This window comes from Cavia porcellus, unplaced genomic scaffold (genome assembly GCF_034190915.1).
Source record: "Cavia porcellus strain 051 isolate PalLab524CR breed Dunkin Hartley unplaced genomic scaffold, mCavPor4.1 scaffold_42, whole genome shotgun sequence".
NCBI lineage: Eukaryota > Metazoa > Chordata > Mammalia > Rodentia > Caviidae > Cavia > Cavia porcellus.
In genome coordinates, this window is record NW_026947525.1 from 7,939,177 (window position 1) to 7,950,796 (window position 11,620).

Below are 11,620 nucleotides of genomic sequence, written 5' to 3' on the forward strand. Positions count from 1 at the left end.
AGGCTCCTGGGGCATGTATCATGATTTGAATCACTTTGGGCAACTTCAACATCAAAAAATAAAAACCTAGTGGAGAGAAAGAGTTCACATTTCAAAAACCAACTATTGAGCCAGAGTAAAGCAGGATAAAGCTGGCTGCCTCCTAACTCCAAACTAAGAGCTGGGTGATAACATTTCCTTTCCTTCAGAACAATTGTTATTTTAATTATTCATTTATGACAATTTCTTACAGAGTGTGTTGGATTATTCGGGTGCAATAGAAAAGTAAAAATATAAAACAAACAAGTTTATTGAGGTGAAGATGTGGAAAGGAGCACATAACCCATGGCGGCTGGGCTGTCTCCTTCAAGGAGGATATGGGGTAGGGGACACATTAACCTTTGACCAGGGGTGATGCTTAGGACGGGGACTGACAACACATGAGGAGCTGATGGTAATTTTCTTCACAAGCACTGAGAAAGGCAAAAGGTAGTTGTGATGGGGAAGGAGAAAGTGACCTCAGCGTACACGTGGCGGATTTGGCCTTCGACTGCCGTAATGTCCTGTAGTTTATTTTAGGGCAAAACTCTTTCAGTGTGAAGCAAAATGAGGACCTTTTAAGAAATATTGTCTGGGCCTGGGATTCAGCTCAGTGGCATAAGTACCTGCCTGCAAGTCCTAGGTCGTGAGTTGATCTCCAGTACCAAAAAATAAAAATAGAAAAGAAAGAAAGAAAGAAGTATCATTTGTAGATGATGGTCCTTCCCCCTGCTCAGAGGATTCTGCTGTCTGGGGAAGTGAGGAAAACTGGCTTTCAGCCCAGGAGACCTGAGTCCCAGTTCAGCAACCCCACAGAGCTGCTGTCTTGGGTATGAAAAGCAATGATTTTCTTTGTTTTTGTTTTCAGAAAATATAAACCTCTTTGTGAAACTGATTCAAGGATTAAATGAGAATTTACATTAAGTATCCTCCAAAGCATAATAAAGAAGATGTACGTCTCTCAACTTTGATCATTAAAAACACATACAAATAAGCAATTTTAAGGCTGGAGATTTAGATCAGTGGCACAAGTGCCTGCTTGGCAAGCGTGAGGTTTTGAGTTCAATCCCCAGTATTCAAAAAAAAATGCTACTTAATGAACAACAACAGGGCTGTGACCACAGAAGTAAATCAGAAGTAAACTGGATTTTAAAATCATATAACCATAGAATAAACAAATTTCCCTAACTAATTAAACAGAGGTATAAAATACATTACTTCTTAGGGAAAAAGGAAATGACATTTCAATATGGATATTAGAGAAAATTAAAATTAAAATTAATCAATACTCAATTAAAATGAAAATAAAATTAAAATTTAACAATATGTAATTTTCATAAATGCATAAAATAATCAAAACTGAGTAAAGAAATATCAGGTTATGGTTTTTATAAATCAAGTACCAGTGGGATCGTACAAATGTAGGCATCTCAGACTAAGCTGTCATAATAAGGGCACTGGGTACACAAGTGACACAGAGCCTAGAGAAATAGCGGGATCACTAAGCAGCAGTCAGCAGCTGGTGGGACCAAGGGGAAGGCACCAGTAGCAGGAGCTTCCCATCAGCATCTGGCTCAATGAGGGGGAAGATAAAATAGTGCTGGGATTTGTAAAGGGCATTCAGAAAATGTTTGAGAGGCTGCCCCAAGAAGTAGCAAGAAGGAGAGATGTCCCCTTTCTCCTCCCTCTTCCCTTCCTCCATTTTTAACCAGTGCTTCCCATTGGCCACGTCACTGAAAGTCAGAAGGCATGCTGCCCTGAATAAATGCTTCCCTGAAATTTAGAGCAAACCAGAGGAAGATCAGATAATAAAGTTAGTCTCACAGAGGGCCAGGAGTGAAGGTCATGGACCTGAGGAGCTCAAGGGCAAATTCCACTAAACTTTGAGATAAGGGTTCACTCCAAAGTTGTACAAACTATTTTGGAGCATAATGTAAATGAAAATATTCCAAATTAATTATATGAACCAGCATGACCTGATTCCAAGCACAGAAGTGTTTGCACAAAAAGCAAACAAACACCAAAAGAAAACTTTGCTCTTAAAATTGAAAGGCAAGGAGGCTGGGGATTTAGCTCAGCAGCATAAGCACCTGCCTTGCAAACAGGCAATTGTGAGTTCAATCCCCGGTACCATTAAAAAAAAAAAACAAAGAAAAAAATTGAAAGGCAAAATACAGAATGAAAAACCAAAATCATGAGTGGATTAAGCAATATGCCTAATTTACTTTAAGGATAAATAGTTCAGTATTATAATATGTTATTGTAACATAACACAAATTTTTATAAAGATTCTGCACATTTTAGTGCATATTGAAGTCAGACATGATAAGAGTTCCGCAGGCTTTCTCATTAAAACATAAAGTTTTGGCATTGTGACAGAGTTTAATTTTGCAGAAAGGATGTGACCAAGCATGTTTGGGTGAGTATTCTCACCTTCTAAGGAGGAAAAAAATGAATCAACCCCGTGGCAGCTTCATCAGAGTTCAGATGCCCACTGAACAGTGTGGACCTATAGTCTGCATGTTGCTGTTCTTTACTTTAAAATTAATATTGTTAAAGATGATAATTTACCTCTGTCCCATGTTATCTGCTTTACTTCATTGTGCCAAATACACAGAGAAGACCATTTAATCTGCATCAGGAAAATTACATTTTCTCAAGTGCCAAATGTCAAAAAGGCCATCCATGTGATGGGCTTAATGTGGCATAACTAAGGCTTCCACAGTAACTCACAAACCCATTGTGAATTCATCACCATCTTAAGATGGCTCCCCCAGTGATTGACTTTGCAGACTGAAAAGGCACAGGGGCCCAACCTGAGGACAAAAGAAACAATGCACTCTTGCGGGGAAATAGAATCAGCAGGAATCTGGAACTTACTTTCTGTCATTTCAGGGAGGGAGGGATGGCTTTTCAGGTGCCATTTCTGAGTAGGACACAGGGTGAGCCATGAGCGATGAGAAGCTAGGGACCTCTGGAGTGAGACAAAAGCAAACTTCACCCTTCCAACCCAGGCCAGGCTGCACAGCAAGTGAGTCCCAGGCTTCCAGACAGAAGAAAGCAAAACCTGTGCCTCCCTCCTAAGTTAACAGCTTTACCAGCATTTAAAAACCAACATACTCAGTGAGGCAGGAAGAGACTCCAGTTATTCTTAATTTGACAAGTCTTCAAATATGTTTACAAATAGCATAGAAAGAAAAAAGTTTTGCAGCAAAGGACAAGCCCAGACACAAGCCCTGCCGATCTCAAGTGGACACAGTGCTTTCTTAGTTTCCAGGAAAAGCAGCAGCTGCTGGTTGGCAGGAGAGGGCTCTGGATGCTCTTTGGGTTCAGTGAAACCCATTCCTTGAAGCCAGCCTGTCCAGGTGTCCATGGCAACGCCACCACCCAGACCCATTGTAACAGACAAAGGCCACTGCTGTCTTGGCTGTGTGAAAGCTCTGTACAGCACCCAGAAAGGCCTGTTAAAAAGTCACTATGCACAATCTAATCACCTGCGCTTATGTTTAGAAAGATGAGAGCAAGTATTTCTGATGGCAAACATCTGAACCTATAAGTGTTGTTTAGGAATAAATGTGTCAACTGTAACTTAGGGGGAATTGGTTTTACTGCACTTGAGTGAGCCAGGAACAATAGTTTGTTGATCTGCAAACATATAAAATAACTGATTATCCTCCTGGGAACTCTGGCTTTCAGGCATAGATTTGTGCAAAAATGCCAGCTCAGATGTCATATCTATCAGAGGGACATGTGACATGCTGCACACTTTCAGTATAACTTCTTCCCTGGAGAAACAGTCAGTATGGGCTCAAACCCAGCACTGATTCCATCTTGGGCTCTCTGGCTGTTCCACCTGGGGCTGTCATCCTTGGGTGCTGTTTTGAGGACTCAGGCAGCTGGCCTGAGAGCAGGAGCCCCTGGAGGTGCCGCTGTGGGCCTCTAGGGTGCTTTGCTCTGGCCCACCAGATGTGTCCTTGGCCTTTTCTAAGTCTTCTACGTGACTGACTGAGCTGCTCTCATTCCCAGGATCTGATCCCTTAGGAACCACTTTAAAGACTTCTACCCTGGACACCTCTGTTTGGTGCAAGTGCCTGGGGGCATTGGAGGCAGTGTCATCCCTGTACCTTGCACTTTGTACACTTTGTACACATAGGTGTGCTCCATGGGCTCTAGAGAGCCTGCTATTAAGTGAAATTTTCCTGCCTATTGAGAAGCTTATACTGGAGAAAAACACCTCAGTATGGTCCTACCACAGGGATCTGCACAATATCCCCGCATCCAGAAGTCACCCCTTATTTGCCTTCTGCAGCCCACCCTGAGCTTCCTGAGTTCCTTTGCAGATGGCTCTGTCATGTCTTCCAGGAGCCTTGAGTTTTCTTCAGTTTCCTGAGGAACAGAAACACAGCTCTTCATACTCCTGTCTCAGCACCCATTTTAACTATGAGGTCAGATTCCGGCTTGTTTCATTTTTCTAGGAATTCAGCATGGATTCTTTCTTCCTCTGGATCTGATTTCAGACTGCTGTTATCAGCAGTTGCCTGACAGCCTGACCACGTCTATTCCAGACCAGTTGCAAATATGTAGTACCTACTGCTTCCCTCTTGGATTCTCTTCGAAGCTGCAGGGTTCAGGTCAGGACAGACAGTTTGCTTGGATGCAGGCTCTAAACTGATCCACATCCGCTCCTCATGTTTCTAGCTCTGCTGCCTTCACCCAAGGGCTGAACTGCACACACCTGCCCTCGACTTGCAGGTCCACCATGATGAGGCTGCTCACAGGCACCAGTTGCTTCAACTGCTCTCCCAGCCAGGAATTCAGAGCTTCCCAGGAAAGTGTCTCCCAGAGCACTCTGGGGGGCACCAGGCTGGCACCAAGACACGTTTTAACACTAAATGAGCTTGGTAACTCCTAGCAAAATCTGAGAACTGAAATTCTGGAGAACTGAACTCACCTTCCACCAAAATTTTGGTTTAGTTTCTTAAACTATCCTGCAAACACTGACCAAGTTGACAGGCATGCTTTATCCTCTCCAGGATGCCATGCAGTGCCAAGTATTGTAAAGACAACCACAGAGGAGGGCATGGAGTTTGTCTGCTGACTTTCTTGATGTAAGAACAGCAACTCATGTGAAGGCAGGATCATCACATTTGTCCAATGTCACCACAGGAACAGTGGACATAACCAGCCATGGGCCAGGACTCAAGGACACACTGTCAAATTTAGTTGCAGCTGGTACTGATGAGGAGACCTCAGCGAGGGCCAATAACACCAGATCCACAACCCCCATTCATGCTTTCAGACTCTAGCCTTGTGTGTGCCTGACTGCTGCAGCTCTGCACAGCATCTGCAATAAGCAGCAAGGGCAGCCTCCCTCATTCTGTGCCATGTTTACTCAGTTTCCCGAGGAAGGCAACATCCATCTGATGCTGGAGCCCAAACCCCCTGCCTCAGGGTACATGACTCAAGTGCAGAAAGGGCAAACTGAGCTGAACACTGAGTGCAAAGCTGAGTGCAAAGAAGCTGAGTACAAAGCAGAGTACAAAGGTACTGAGCACAAAGCTGAGTACCAAGGTGCTGAGTACAAATGTGCTGAGTACAAGGCTGAGTGAAAAGGAACTGGTCCAGGCCAGGTCTCCCAGCAGCACTGAGATCTGTACCAGGCTTTTTGTTATATTACACGTTGAATCCATTTACTCAAAGTCTTCATATGGAAAATGAATGGGCAGCCCACAGGTCTGGGCAAGGCCTTCTCTTTCTTCCTCATGGAAATCAGCACAGCCATTTCCACACCAGAAAATTCTGCACAGCCATGGGTAGTCAGAGTTTTCACAATTAGGATCTGAAAGAATTAGGATCTGAAAGAATCCTAATTGTGAGAAAAAAAAAATCCTATTTGTGAGCTCTCTCGGCCTCTCTTTGTCCAGAGTTAAGTCATAGCTCCTACACTGCACCCCTGCAAAGCCATGTAACCTCATTCTCCCATATTCTGGGTGGCGATCTCCCATATTCTGGGGCTCCACACCATCATGTCTGGGCTTCAGACTCTGAACTAGCTGCAGGGTACTCACCGTATCTCCCCCACTGCCTGAAAGGCCCCGGTGTATTCTCTGATGGAAGCTTCTTTTCTCTGACCTCTTCTATTCTTCTGTGACCATCATCTCTGACCTTTTTCTATTCTTCTGTGACCATCATCTCCATCTTCAGTGCCTCCTTCAGGCCTTTCCCATTTCAGCTCCTGTAGGGTCTGCTCTCCCCTCCAGGGACCCTGCAGGGCAGAAGCACGGGGTCTGGTGTGGCCTGGGGCTACTTCTGCTTCCTGTGCCAGATCAGTGTCTTTCTTTCAATTTGCAGTGACCACTGAAAATACCTAGTAAGAATAGTGCCTTTCACACTTGTAACAGAAGGTATTAACTAATCCACAAACTTATGTATGTGCAAAGAATATTTTCAATTTCAGTGAAAGGTACATAAAAAGGCTTGGTAATATTCTTCTATGGAAGACCTAATCTTGGAAATTCATGATTTCTCATTTTAAAATATATAAATATAATGGATCACTATTACAATTCAGGCAAGTGACTTCAACTCAATAACTAGTTCCAAAAATCCATTTAGAAAAAAAATAGCAGTGTTGCAGGTTGATAAGGTAATAGGTTTTTAAACCTGTATTGCAAATTCTGCTAATAGGGGTCAAAGCAGCCACTTATGAACATGGTCATTTAATGTAGAACTGAAGCAACATTTCAGCAGGAAAAGGAAACAGTAAACTATATTCATCTCCTAAGGGAAGTTAGGCCCGGTCTAACATCACAAATAAAATAAAACTGAGTTAAATCTCTAAAAATACATTAACTGCAACATTAGAAAATGCAGTGGGTTAGCACTTATTTTTAAAACATTTTTGTGATTGTGATTAAGGAAGCTTTTTAAAGAAGAAACACAAGATCAGGCAGTCAGAAAGGAGCATGATGTAACCCAAGACACTGAGGGGAAGAAAAGCAGAACTAAAGAGGTGATTTTTTTTTTTTGTCTTTTTCATTTTTATCAGTACCAGGGATTGAATTCATGACCGCCTGCTTGCAAGGCAGGTGCTTATGCTGCTGAGCTAAATCCCCAGCCCCTAAAGAGATGATTTGAGGGAAAATACTTATGAAAGAATAATTTTTAAAATTCTATAAAGTGCCTGAAATTTAATAAGAAAACCTAAAGTAACTTTTATAAATGGCAGAGAAAATGCAAACATTCCAGTCTGAACAGACTGTAACTAAATTGGCCAACAGGTAGTTTTGCTCCAGTTACATTTTTATCCTATTTTTAACTGTATGATTGTATTTCACAAAGTAATGCTTGTTTCAGGATGTTGGTCCATTGCTCACTTGAAATATCTCACCTTCTTTTTTTTTCTTTTTTTACCTTCTTTCTCTCTTCTTACTTCCCGTCATCTGAACCCCTTCATTATTTCCAAGTGTCACCCTTTAAGCTTCATCTTATTTTCCTTTATTTTATTCATTTATTTATGAATGTTTCAGATTCCTAATTAAAGCAAATGTGTGACAATTTTATGTGTCTGGCTTGTTTACTTTTTTTGATAATGACTTCATTTTATTAAAATTTGCATAGTACACAATTTAAAAGCTAAAAATGTAGGACTTATTGTATTTTAGCTTATGGACAGAGTTGTACAACCCTGATGACAATGAAATGTAGATAATTTTTGTTATCTCAAGACAAAACACTCTATCCACTAGCTGTCAGCTCCCCAGGTCCCCTCCTCTAAATATAGAAAAATCATAGGTTCATTTTCCTTAGCATGAGGGTCTGAACTTCTAACAATCCATTTCCCTGGAAATAAAACAATTTCACTCTTTACGGCTAAAATTCTTTTGTGTACAAATGCCACATTTTCCTCATCTGCTCATCTGTCCATATATCCAGGCTGTTACCAGACCTTTCCTGTTTTGAATTAGGATGCTGTAAACCACAAGGCTATGCATGTATCATTCTATGATGATGTCTTTATCTCTTTTGAGAATGCACTTGGGAGAGAGATGGCTGGGCCAACTGAAATTTTTATTGAGTTTCTAATGAATGCCTCCAATGCTTCTCATAGTTTAAATCACCACCGACAATGCAGCACTGCATTGTGTGTGTTCAATCACACACATCTGTCTGCACCCTGCCAGGCTTCATTTCTTATGTGTGTGTTTGTGCTGTTGATGATTGCCTTTTAAACTGGTGTAAACTGGAATCTCAAATTCATTTTGAATCGCATGTTCTTAACAGCTAAAAAGCCTAAATGTATTTATATTTTTATACATTAGTTTGGTGTGTTTGTTTTGCTACCAGGGATCGAACTCATGACCTAGTTCTTGCTACACAGGCACTTGTGTTGCTGAGCCAAATGCCCAGGTCCCATCTTTACATTTCTGATGGAACTATTGGTGGTTTGTCCTCCTTTTGAGAAGTGATTATTCCGTTCATTCATGGAGTTTTGATTCGGCCATATTGGAGGATAATTTTTTGAGCTTTTATAGATTCTAAGTATTTGTCCTCCATCAGAGTATAACTAGGAAACTTTTATATCATTTCATATGTTTTTTTTTTACCTGTTTGTTATTTCCTTTGTTCTGCAGGGCATTTTTTTATGCGATATAAGCCACTTTTATCTCCTGTGTTATTGGGATTCTAGTCAGAAACTTTCTGACTATTGCTTTTTATCTGCCAGTCTTGGGTTTGCAGTGTTCTGATTCATGTAGGACCTTGACATGCGTGACTAGATTATTTACTTGGGACTGATACATTTTTCTAACAGAGGTACTCATAGCTGTGCAATTTCTCTTAGAATGACTTCTACTTTTCCCCACAGAGTCTGAATATTTTTCCACTATGATCTGATATTTCAAAGGATTTTCTATCCTGATTCCTTCTGAGTGCCATGGACTTTTGAATACTCACCTGGTAATGTAGTTTCTTTCTCTGTTGATTCCTAGTTTCTTTCCATTGTAATCCAGCAAAATCCATTTTTTGGTGTAAGGTGAGAGTTGTTTTTGGAGTGAAAACAGGATCTACTGTTATAGTTCCATTACCTGCGGAAAAAAATCTATATCCTGCTGCCGTGGGGCAAAACGACCGATGTGTGCAGATGTCTCTTAAATCTATTCATCCTGCGGTGGATTTTGAGGCTGACATTCCTTGACTTTGTGGTCTAATCTTCTAGTAGGGTATTTAATTCCCCCGCTATGTTTATATGCATATCTGTTTGTCCCTTTATGTTGAGCAGCATCTGCTTTATGGAGCCATTGTAATGAAGATATATATATCATATATAAAAAGATTATTGTCTTTGCTGAATTGTTCCATTTATGAATCTGAACTGATATTTTTTGGCTCATCTGAACTGTTTCTTAATTGTTTTGAAAAAGTAAAATAGAAAAATGGAAGTGATACAAATAAAGCAGGATTTACAACTAGTTGATATATTACGTATTGTTGTCTCAGAAGTTGTTCTTCGGGTTACAAAACCTAGGCTCAAAGGTGACCAGTCAAGCAGTGACAGCACAGCCTGCTCCTTTTGGTGAACTAACAGAGATAAGCAGTGTAGTTACCTGCCTAGCACACGTGTGCGCACACACATTTATATGTGCTTACCAATGTACATATGATCTTTTCCTTTCTTCCTTTTTCCTTTCTCCTATCCTAGTTGTTCTGTCCTTTGGAGCACTTTTCTTCCCTTTTATTATGCAATATCTACTGTATATTTAGGATCTTATTATTCTCTCAGATTTTATTTTTTATTATTTTTTACACTAGGGAGACAATACATACACAAATGTGAGTTTCATTTATTTCACTCATGAGTGTGGTCTCAAGCTGCCTCCATTTACCTACAATAGCCTCAAGATTATCCTTTTTCATAGCTGAGAAATATTTCATTGTATAAAAATACATCATCTTTTTATCCAGTTTTGATTTGTATTTTAAAATTACATTGTTCTACCCACCACAAGGATGATCTGGCCCATGCTGGGCACCAGGAGGAGGCAGAGTGAAGCAAACCCCACTCTGGGCCCCGAGGCCATGGCTGAGGACCTGCGCTCCCCGCTGCCCATGGCCCCCTTGCCGCTCCTGCTGCTCCTTTTAGTCGCAGCTGCACCACCAAAGCGAACCTTGCAGACAGGACGAAGCAGCTGCAGCTCACAATGGCCTGAAGGAGTCAGCTCTAGGTGGATGTAAGCTCTCAGAGCAGAGAACCAGAAAACAAAGGAGAAGTGTGACAAAACCAGGCAAGCCCGAGATGAAGCTGTTTCAGAGAATTTCTCCCGTGGTCATGGAGGAGGTTAACCTCATGCAAATCCATCTTGGAATACAGAAGACTTGTCAAGAAAGTGCGAAGCTTAGGCAACAAAGCTAACTGAAGAAAATCAAACGCTGATGAGAATCAGCATGTTACACCTGGCCAAGTGGAGGAAAGAGGTGACAAAGGGGGGGGGGCACTGGGGATTTAGCTCAGCGGCATAAGCGCCTGTCTTTCAAACAGGCAGTTGTGAGTTCAATCCCTGGTACCGATAAAAATGAAAAAAAGACCAAAAAACAAAGAGGTGACAATGGGGGAGAGAAGCAATAACAATGAAGATGCCACCACAGACACAGCCAGAACTGCAGAGACCCGTGTTTCACTGGTGACAGAAGCGGACCAAAGAACTTCGAGTTCAAATCATGTCTGCCCAGGAGAAAAAGGAGGTATTTGCCACTGAGCTGCCAAAGCTCAAGAGCAAACTTGTGGAAGTAACTGAAGAAGTTAGTAACGTCAAATGAGAAAAGGCTGTTTTACATGCAGAAGGTCCTGAACAGAGAAAAGTCTTAGAACAATTCAGTCAAGTGTCCGTGTTGGCAGTAGAAGAATAGCAGATGCAAGGGAGCCTGGAGCAGGAGAGGACCTTCCAAAGGCAGCAGCGTCATCTGCATAAGAGATGTTCCCAGAATAAAATGGACTACAGTGTCAAAGCCATCTTCTGCTACAGGACACAGTCCCTGACCAGCAGCTTTGAAAGCTTTAGCTGAAAATGCAGAATTCATCCAGCAATTTGAAAAGAGATTTCACACCTTCCAAAGGTCAAAGAGATGGAAGAGCAACTAGAAAATAAAAGACTGCATGGAGATGCACAACCTCAAACAGCAACTGGTGCTTCTAGAAAAAGATAAGAGCAAACTGGAATTGGAATGTCAGGATGCAGAAGAAAATGGCAGAAATGTAAAGCATTCTGGTAGAAGGCAGGATGTGTATCTTATTCTTCATCTGTTAAGACCAAGGACGAAGCATTGGATATAATCAGTACCGAATGCCATGGGGAATAGCAAGATTGGTTTTTAAATTCCTGTCTAACTACAGACACACAGTAGAATAACTTCTGTCATCAAGTAGTTCACAATATTGAGACTTTCTCTCTTTTTTAGCTTTTACCAATTAATCCAAAATTAAGAAATTTTGCTTTCCTTTTAATGAACATTAGAGTAGCCAACTTTATGGTGAAAAGAAGACATAGGCACTGGAGATATTTAAGATTCAAATTTGAATGTCTTTGCTTAGAATCTGCTGTGGGTA

The 11,620-nt window shown here is 41.3% G+C and overlaps 2 pseudogenes; one reads left to right on the forward strand and one right to left on the reverse strand.

Annotated features, from left to right (window-relative positions):
- Positions 1-4,704: 4,704 nt before the first annotated feature.
- LOC134470316 (pyridoxal-dependent decarboxylase domain-containing protein 1-like) lies at positions 4,705-10,097 on the reverse strand (annotated as a pseudogene).
- On the forward strand, positions 10,096-11,347 carry LOC100733631 (shootin-1-like; annotated as a pseudogene).
- The last annotated feature ends 273 nt before the right edge of the window (positions 11,348-11,620 follow it).